This window comes from Manis javanica, chromosome 7 (assembly GCF_040802235.1).
Source record: "Manis javanica isolate MJ-LG chromosome 7, MJ_LKY, whole genome shotgun sequence".
Lineage (NCBI taxonomy): Eukaryota > Metazoa > Chordata > Mammalia > Pholidota > Manidae > Manis > Manis javanica.
This window is the reverse complement of record NC_133162.1, coordinates 84,906,276-84,915,232: the sequence shown is the minus strand read 5'-3', so window position 1 is coordinate 84,915,232 and position 8,957 is coordinate 84,906,276. Positions and strand designations below refer to the sequence as shown.

At 34.7% G+C, this 8,957-nt stretch overlaps 1 pseudogene; it reads right to left on the bottom strand.

The window, feature by feature from the left end:
- Positions 1 to 1,220: 1,220 nt before the first annotated feature.
- On the bottom strand, positions 1,221 to 6,565 carry LOC108408689 (E3 ubiquitin-protein ligase Arkadia pseudogene; annotated as a pseudogene).
- Between the last annotated feature and the right edge of the window lie 2,392 nt (positions 6,566 to 8,957).

Sequence of the window (8,957 nt, the reverse complement as noted above, 5' to 3'; positions counted from 1 at the left end):
GCAAGGAGGGTATTTAAAGAAACAGGATCTATGTTTTCCCCATTGTGGGAGCCAGATATTTAAGGAAATCTTTGTAAGGTTAAGACTAATTGCAGAGACAATGGAAGAGAAAGAGAAACTTTAGTGATCATGCCTAACCTATCATGATCTAATAAGGACAATACACTTTGAAAAATTATTTTAGAAAATTCACGTGGCTCCAGCCCTGAACATGCAAAAACTGCAATCCCTAAGAAGTTGGACAATTCAATTTCCAGAGTTACCACATTATACTCAGAATAGCCAGATTTCAACAAAGAAAATACTAAATACATTAAGAAACAGAGAAGTTTGGTCCATTCACTAAAAATAAACAATTTGATAGAATACTGAAGAATTCGATATTAGTATTACCAATCAAATACATTAAATTAACTGTGTCAATTATATTCAGTCAGCTAAAGGAAACCATGAACAAATAACTAAAGGAGGTCAGAAAAGTGATGAATGAATAAAAAGAGACTATCAATGAAGATATAAAAATGACCAAAAGAAACCAAAGATAAATTCTGGTTCTAGAAAGCACAATAAGTGAAATGAAAAACTCAGTAGAGGAATTCAACAGATTTGAGGAGATAGAGGAAAGGATCAGCAAGCTTGAAGACATTTGAAATGACATAGTGTTGAACAGTAAGAAAAACAAAATAAATAAAAATGAACAAAGCCTGAGGGACCAGTGGGGCACCATCAAACGTGAACATATGCATTATAGGAATCCCAGGTGGGGAAGAGAGATAGAAAGGGGCAGAAAAATTGTTTTGAAGAAATAATGGTCCCCAAACTTCCCCAGTCTGCATTAAGGCATTAATACACACATCCAAGAAATACAATGAACTTCAGCTGGAAGAACTTAAAGAGATACACACTGAGACATATTATAATCAAACTGTTGAAATCCAAAGACAAAGTTAGAATTTTGAAAGCGGCAAGAGAGATGTGAATAGTCACAAAGGATCTTCAGTAAAATTAACTGCTGATTTCTCATCAGAAACAATGTAGGACAGAAAGCAGTGGGATGACATATTTAAAGTCCTGAGATTACAAAAAGTAACAACAATTCTTTATGAGGAAAACCTATCCTTAAAGAATGAAGGTGAAATTAATGCATTTCTAGATAAACAAAAGCTGAGGGGATTCATTACCAGTAGAACTGTTCTAGAAGAAATTCTAAAAGGAGTCCTTCAAGCTGAAATGAAAGAACATTAAACAGTAACTCAAACACATAAGAAAAAAAATATTAGTAAAGGTAACTTCATAGGTAAATACAAAACCTAGTATTACTACACTTTTGATTTGGTTTGTAACTCTTTTCATTTTTCCTATATGATTTAAAACATAAGGGTATAACACAGTAACTATAAATCTGTTAACAGGCACACAGTGTGAATAAATATAATATGTGAAAATAACATGGAGGAAAGAGAGAATATAGGAACAGAGTGTATTATTGGTATTACTCAAATTAGATTGTTATAAATTTAAGATTCACCAAGGCAACTACTTAGAATATAGAGATATACATAAAAGGAATTAGGGGAATAAAAATAAAGCACTATAGACAGCAACTAAATATTTTGAAAAAGTCAGTAATGGAGGAATTGAGGAACAAAAAATACGAGACACATGGAAACCAAAAAGATTAATAGAAAACATAAATTCTTTTCTTCAGCTTTATTGATATATGTGCCATACAGCATTGTAAGTTTAAGGTACACATTAAGCATAATATACATAATGTACATAATATATGTACTGAGGTGGATATATTATAAAATGATTACCTCAATAAGTTTAGTTAACATCCATTACCTCATAAGGTTTGAGGTAAAAAAAAAGAATTTTTTGTCTTGTAATGAGAACAATTAAATTTACTCTTTTAGCTAGTTTCAAATACAGTACAGCAGCATTACATACCCAGTACTGATTTATTTTATAACTAGAAGTTTGTGCCTTTTGACCACCTTCACCCAATTCCCCTATACCCTATACCTACCTCTGGTGACACAAATCTAATCTATTTTTCTACATATATCTTTCTTTATCAGTAATCACATTAAATATAAATGAATTAGATTCTCCTATCAAAAGTCAGAGATTGTCAGGCCAAATAAAAAACAAAGCAACAACAAAAAAAGGGGCTCCTGTGTGCTGCATGGAAGAGATTCACATTTGATATAAAGACACAGGAATTACAAGTATAAGGATAGAAAAAGATATTTCATGCAAACAATAACCAAAACAGAGCTGGAATGACTATAATATTGTCAGACAAAGTAACTTTTAAGTCAGAAAAGTTTTTTTAAAAAAAGACAATGATACTATATACTAATAAAAGGCCAATGAAGCAAGAATATGTAACAACTTACAAACAAATATAAAACAAACAAGGAGCCCCAAAACATATGAAGCAAAAACAGATAGAATTAAAGGGAGAAATAGTTCTACATAATGGTTGGTGGCTTCAACACTTTACTTTCAATAAGTGATAAAACAGCCAGACATAAGATAAGTAGATATGGAGGTCCTGAAAAATACAATAAGCAAACTAGATCAAATAGACATATACATAGAGAACACTCTTGTGGATACAAATTGTTCTTGAGTGCACATGGGACATTTTCAAATTAATTCCTTAAGAAACTAGAAAAAGAACAAAGTAAACCCAAAGCTAGTAGAAGGAAAGAAAGAAAAGTTAGAATGGAAATAAATAAAAGAGAATAGAAAAACAATAGAGACAAGTCAGTGAGACCAGAAGTTGGTTCTTTGAAAAAAATCAACAAAATGAATAGACCTTTAACTAAGCTGACTAAAAAAAAAAAAAGACTCAAATTGCTGAAATAAGAAACAAAAGTGGGGATATTACTCTGATTTCATAGATATAAAAATGATTAAAAGAGAATATATTGTGAACAGTTGTTCAACAAATTAGATAACCTAGATAATGTGGACAAATTCCTAGAAACACACAGTCTGTGAAAACTGACCCAAGAATAAATAGAAATCTGAATAGAGCTGTAACTAGTAAAGGAATGAATTAGTAATCAAAATCCTTACAACAACAAAAAAAAGCACAGGACCGCAGGACAGTATTTTAAAAAGTAAACTAGGAAGAGAGGGCAACTTCCTCAATCTGGCAAAGGCCATATGAAATGAAAAACTCACAGCTCACATTTTACTCAACAGTGAAAGCCTGAAAGCTTTTCCTCTTAGACTAGGAACAAGACAATACCTGTTGTCACCACCTCTATTCAATGTACTGGAAGTATAAGAAGTTCTAGACAGAGCAAATAAGCCAGAAAAAGAAATAGTTAGAATGGAAATAAATAAAAGAGAATAGAAAAACAATAGAGACAAGTCAGTGAGACCAGAAGTTGGTTCTTTGAAAAAAATCAACAAAATGAATAGACCTTTAACTAGGCTGACTAAAAAAAAAAAAGACATAAAATTGGAAAATTATCTCTGTTAAGAGATGAGATGATCTTATATACAGAAAACCCTAAAGAATCCACAAAAAATTTCTAGAGCAAATAAATGATTTCAGCAAAGTTGCAGATACAAAATCAACACCCCTAAATAGTTTTATTTTATACTTGCAATGAACAATCAAAAAAGGAATTTATTAAATGATTCCATTTACAACAGCATTACAGAGAATAAGACACTTATGAATAGATTTAACCAAGGAGGCGAAAGACTTGCACACTTAAAACTACAAAACATTGCTAAAAGAAATTAAAGAAGACCTGAATAAATGGAAAGATATCCCATGTTCATGAATTGGAATATTATTAGATGTCAATACTACCAAAAGCAACCTACAGCTTCAGTGAAATCCATATCAAAATTCCAATGGCATTTTTATAGAAACAGAAAAACAACTTAAAATTCATATGAAACTTCAAGGAACCCCAAATTGCCAAACTCTCTTGGGAAAAAAAAAATAAAGTTGAAGGAGTCATACTTCGTGATTTCAAAACTTACTTACAGTGAACATCGTATGTGAGCACAGTCATCTCTATTACACTAAGATTTCATATTTGAGGTGCTGTATCTTATTGAAGTATCATAACACAACTGAAAGAGATTGGGGGCTGTCACCAAAAATATGAGCAGTAATGAAAGAAAACATAGGTAAATGTGACCAAAGTCACAGTATCAGAATCCCCAAAATAAGGACCACATGAGGAAAAAAGACAAAGCTGAACAGTGTGGTACTGGCATAAGGATAAACATATAGGCCAGTGGAATAGAATAGAGATGCCAGGAATAAAACCTCACATACGTGGTCAATTGATTTTTTTTTTTTACCCGGGGCTAGACAATGGTTTATTACATATGACACCAAAAGAACAAACAACAAAAATTAAGACAATGGGACATCATCAAGCCTTTTAAAACTTTCATCACGATTTTCAATTCTTTTGGATATATACCCAGGCCTGAAATTGTGGGTCACATAATTCCACGTTTAACTTTTTGAGGAACCTCTAAAGTGGTTTCCACAGCAGCTGCACAGATTTACATTCCCACTAAATATTCATAAGGGTTCCAGATTCTCCACATTCTTGTCAACATTGTTCATTTTCTATTTCCAGTGTTTTGGCTTTGTTTTATTTCTAATTATGATGGGTTAAAGTGGTTTTCATTTGTATTTCCCTCATAATTAATGAAGTTGTTTTCCTGTGTTTCCCATTATTTGCATATCTTCTTTGGAAAAATACCTATGCAAATCCTTTGCCCATTTTTAAACTGAATTCTCTTTTTACTGTCAGGTTATGCAAGTTCTTTATATATTCTGGGTACTAGACCCTATCAAATAAATGATTTTCTCCCATTCTGTAGGCTGTCTTTTCACTTTCTCAGTAATGTCCTTTGATGTACAAAAGTTTTAGATTTTGATGAAGTCCAATTTACCTATGTTTTCTTTTGTTGCTGCTCATATTTTTGGTGACAGCCCCCAATCTCTTTCAGTTGTGTTATGATACTTTGATAACATGCAGCACCTCAAATATGAAATTTTAGTTTAATAGAGATGACTTTGCTCACATACGATGTTCACTCTAAGATTACACTGTTGCTAACATAGCTAAAATCCTTAAAACAATACTTTTTCTAACAAAAGTAATGAAAAATTCCCTCTCCCCAGCCTGTTTTTTTAAGCATACCTCCTATAGAAGTACCAGTCATACTATTGCTTGTAAGAGAGCTGACATCTCTGACACTGTGTAGGCTTGGCTACTAGTGACAGTTGAAGCCGTATCAGAGGCCTGCTCAGAGGCAGATGAATCTGAATTGTTGTGAATGCAAGTGCTTGTGGTCTGAGATTCCATTCTTGAACAAGTGAGTGGTACTACAGTAAGTTCGTCTTCATGATCATCAACAGTGAGGTCCACAACTTCTGCTGCATTCTGCATCAAAGGCTGCATCACAAATCCTGCTGTAGGGGCTTGGCTCCTGTGGCCAACTTGTATGGAGGCTTGAACTTTGGCTCCAGGGATATCTGGAGTGTCCAAGTGTTGACCATTCTCCAGCTATCATGGTCTCCACCTCACTATCAGTCAAGGTAACATCAATTTCTGCATAGGCAGTGACCTGGGGAGTGGAGGAAGCTTCTGAAACCACCACATCTTCCTCAATTTCATCGATAGGTCCTGAAGGAAGAGGTGGATTGTTTTGGTGGTTTTTAGCAGCAGAATCAAACACATCTTCCTCTCCTGCAGGTGATGGGTGAGGAGAGGATTCATTCCTGAGCTCACTCTCACTGGAACTACTGGAACTAGGGAGCAGCGCATATTTTCTCAGAGCTGGCACTTCTTGTTTCTTCCTCTGCATTAACATCCTCTTTTTTTGTTTCTGTGTCCTCTGTGAGGAATTCTTTTTTACAAACCTCTTTCTGCATGGACTTTTCCTTAATGAACTGCCATGAAAACAGGATCTTTCCATTAACAGTCCTGAGACTGATTCAATCTCAGTGCGAGGCCACTTTTGGCATCGTGCACTATGAGTTCTACTTTGAGCATTCAATATTCCCTGGGAATGTCTTGCAGTGACTTCTTTATCCTCATCCGATGTCACAGTATCAGAATCCCCAAAATGAGGACCACATGAAGAAGAAAGACAATGTCTGAAAGAGGAATCATTATTTTCATCATTTAGTGTTTCTAGGTGTTGCCTCAATCCTGATATTCCCTGGTTCTCTTTAACACAATTTTGCATGTGTGAAGGGCCAGTCTGCTGGCTTTTGTGTTTTTTCTCATAGCAGCACATTTTCTTGCTCTTGTTGGTTACAATTTATGTCCTTCTCTTGTTTTTGAGAATCATCACACAAATGAGAGGATTCACTCCCCACTTCACTATTAATCATCTCAACTCCTGCAGGAACTCTTCTGGCTGCCCCAGTGGGCTCTGGATGCATGAGGGTTCCTTTAAGGCTCTTCTGTGTCTTTGACACATCAGGAGGAATCTCCCTCTTCACCCGCACTGTTAATGTATAGGGTTTGTTATATTCAGGAGTCCATTGAAACATGAGAAGCTTTAAGGAAGGCCTCTGAAGTTATCCTGGACGAGCCCCAAAAGATGATGCCGGGGTTCTTGTTCACAAAGCCAAAGAATGAGCTTCACAAACACTCAAGGTAGAAGAGCAAGGTACAGGCTTTTATTTAGAGATAGGGTGAAAGGACAGAGCTCCCAGCTCACACCAGGAGGGGACAAGAGAGTCCCTGGTCAATTGATTTTTTACAAGGATGCCAAGATCATTCAATAAAGGACAGTCTTTTCAACAAATGAGTGGGAAAATTTGGATTTCACATGCAAAGGAATACACTTGGTTTCTTATGTATACCATATGCAAAAATTAACTCAAAATGAATGAAAGACCTAAACTTAATAGCTTAAACAATAAAAATCTTAGAAGAAAACATAGGGGAACATAGGAGAAAATGTTCACAACATTGGATTTAGAATGATTTATTGGATATGACACAAAGAGCATAGGTGATAAAATAAAAAAATAGATAAATTGAACTTCAACAAAACTAAAAACATTTGTGTATCAAAGGACACTATCAATAGAGTGAAAAGTACCCACAGAATGGGAGACAATATTCAGAAATCACATATCTGATAGGGATTAATTACCCAAATATATAAATAACTTCCATAATACAATGAAAACAAAAAAATATACAACCCAATTCAAAAATGAGCAAGTGATTTAAGTAGATATTTCTCCAAAGAATATATACAAATGGTAATAAGCACATGAGAAGTTATTCAATATTACTAATCATTAGGGGAATGTAAATCAAAACTACAATGGTATATACCATTTTACTTTTATTAGGATGCCTATTGCAAATAAAATTTAAAATAGCAAGTGTTAGGAAAGATGTAGAGAGAGTAGAACCCTTGTACATTCCTGATAGGAAAGTAAAGTTCTGCAGCTCTTATGGAAAAGAGTGGGTAATTCCTCAAAAAGCTATTGTCATGTGACCCAGCCTTGCTAACTCCTAGGAACTGAAAGCGGAGAATGGAACAGATACTTGTAAGTACCAGTTCACTGCAGCATATTCACAATAGCTAAAAAGTGGAAACAACCCAAGTATCCATTAACAAACAGATAAAAAACATGTGTTTATGCAACGGAATATAAGTCAGCCTTAAAAAATAATGAAACTCTGATACATGGACCTTGAAAACATTATGCTAAGTGAAATAACTCAGGCACAAAAGGATAAATATTATATAATTCTACTTATATGAGGTATCTAGAGTAGGCAAATTCATAGAGACAGAAAGAAGATTATAGGTTGCCAGGGACTGAGATGAGGAGGAATCGGGGTTTGCTTAATTGTTAGAGTTTCTGTTTGGGGTGGTGAAAAAGTTTTGGGAAGAGAAAGTGGCGATGGTTACACAACAGTGTGAATATAATTAATGCTACTAAATTGTATTCTTTAAAAATGGTTAAAATTGCAAGTTTTATGTTACATATTTATGCAATTTTAAAAATTAATAATGTAATACATAAAAACTATCAAACTGTATTCCTTAAATAAGTGAATTGCATGGTATTCAAATATATCTCAAAAAGATGTTTAAAAAGGTAAAAACAACTCAGCAATCAGCTTTGAGGGGAAAAGGTAGTGATTCAAGAATTTCATAGGCAGCCAGCCAGTTGTTGATGTATATGAGCAGAAAAAAGACACTTTATATAGGACAGAGTTTAGAACATCTATTGTCTATGTTCCCTTCTTCAAAAAATTACTTGCAACCAAGGAACAACCTTTTATTTTAAAATACATATGTTAAAATAATATGTAACATAAAATTTGCCATTTTAACCATTTAGAAAGAGTACAAGTTAGTGGCATTAATTACCTTCGCACTATTGCATAATAATCACTACTATTCATTTTCCTTCCTATCCATTTATTTTAACCCACTTGGGCCACTATAACAAAATGCCGCAGACCGGGCAGCTTACAAACAACAGAAATTTATTTCTTACAGTTCTTGAGTCTGGGAACTCCCATATCATGGTGTCAGCATGGGCAGGTGAGAGCCCTCTTCTGGGCTACTGACTTCCCATCATGTCCTCTCATGGGGGAGGGAAAACAGGGGACTCTCTTGGGCTGCCTTTATAGGAGCTCCAATCTCATTCATGAAGGTTCCACACTGTGTCACTCAAGGCCCACCTCTTGATACCATCACACTGGTCATTAGGGTTTCAACACACCAGTTGTGGTGGTGTGGGGGGTGGAGATTGACACTCATATCCAGCCTATAGCATTGATTTTTACATTGCAGTCCAAACCCCTCCCCTTCCATGAATCTTCGGGTCTTTATATTTGGACTTTTTCTTTTTCTCTAGTCAGTACCTTTTCATTTGTATTTCCTTTATGCCATTTATTATGATCTCC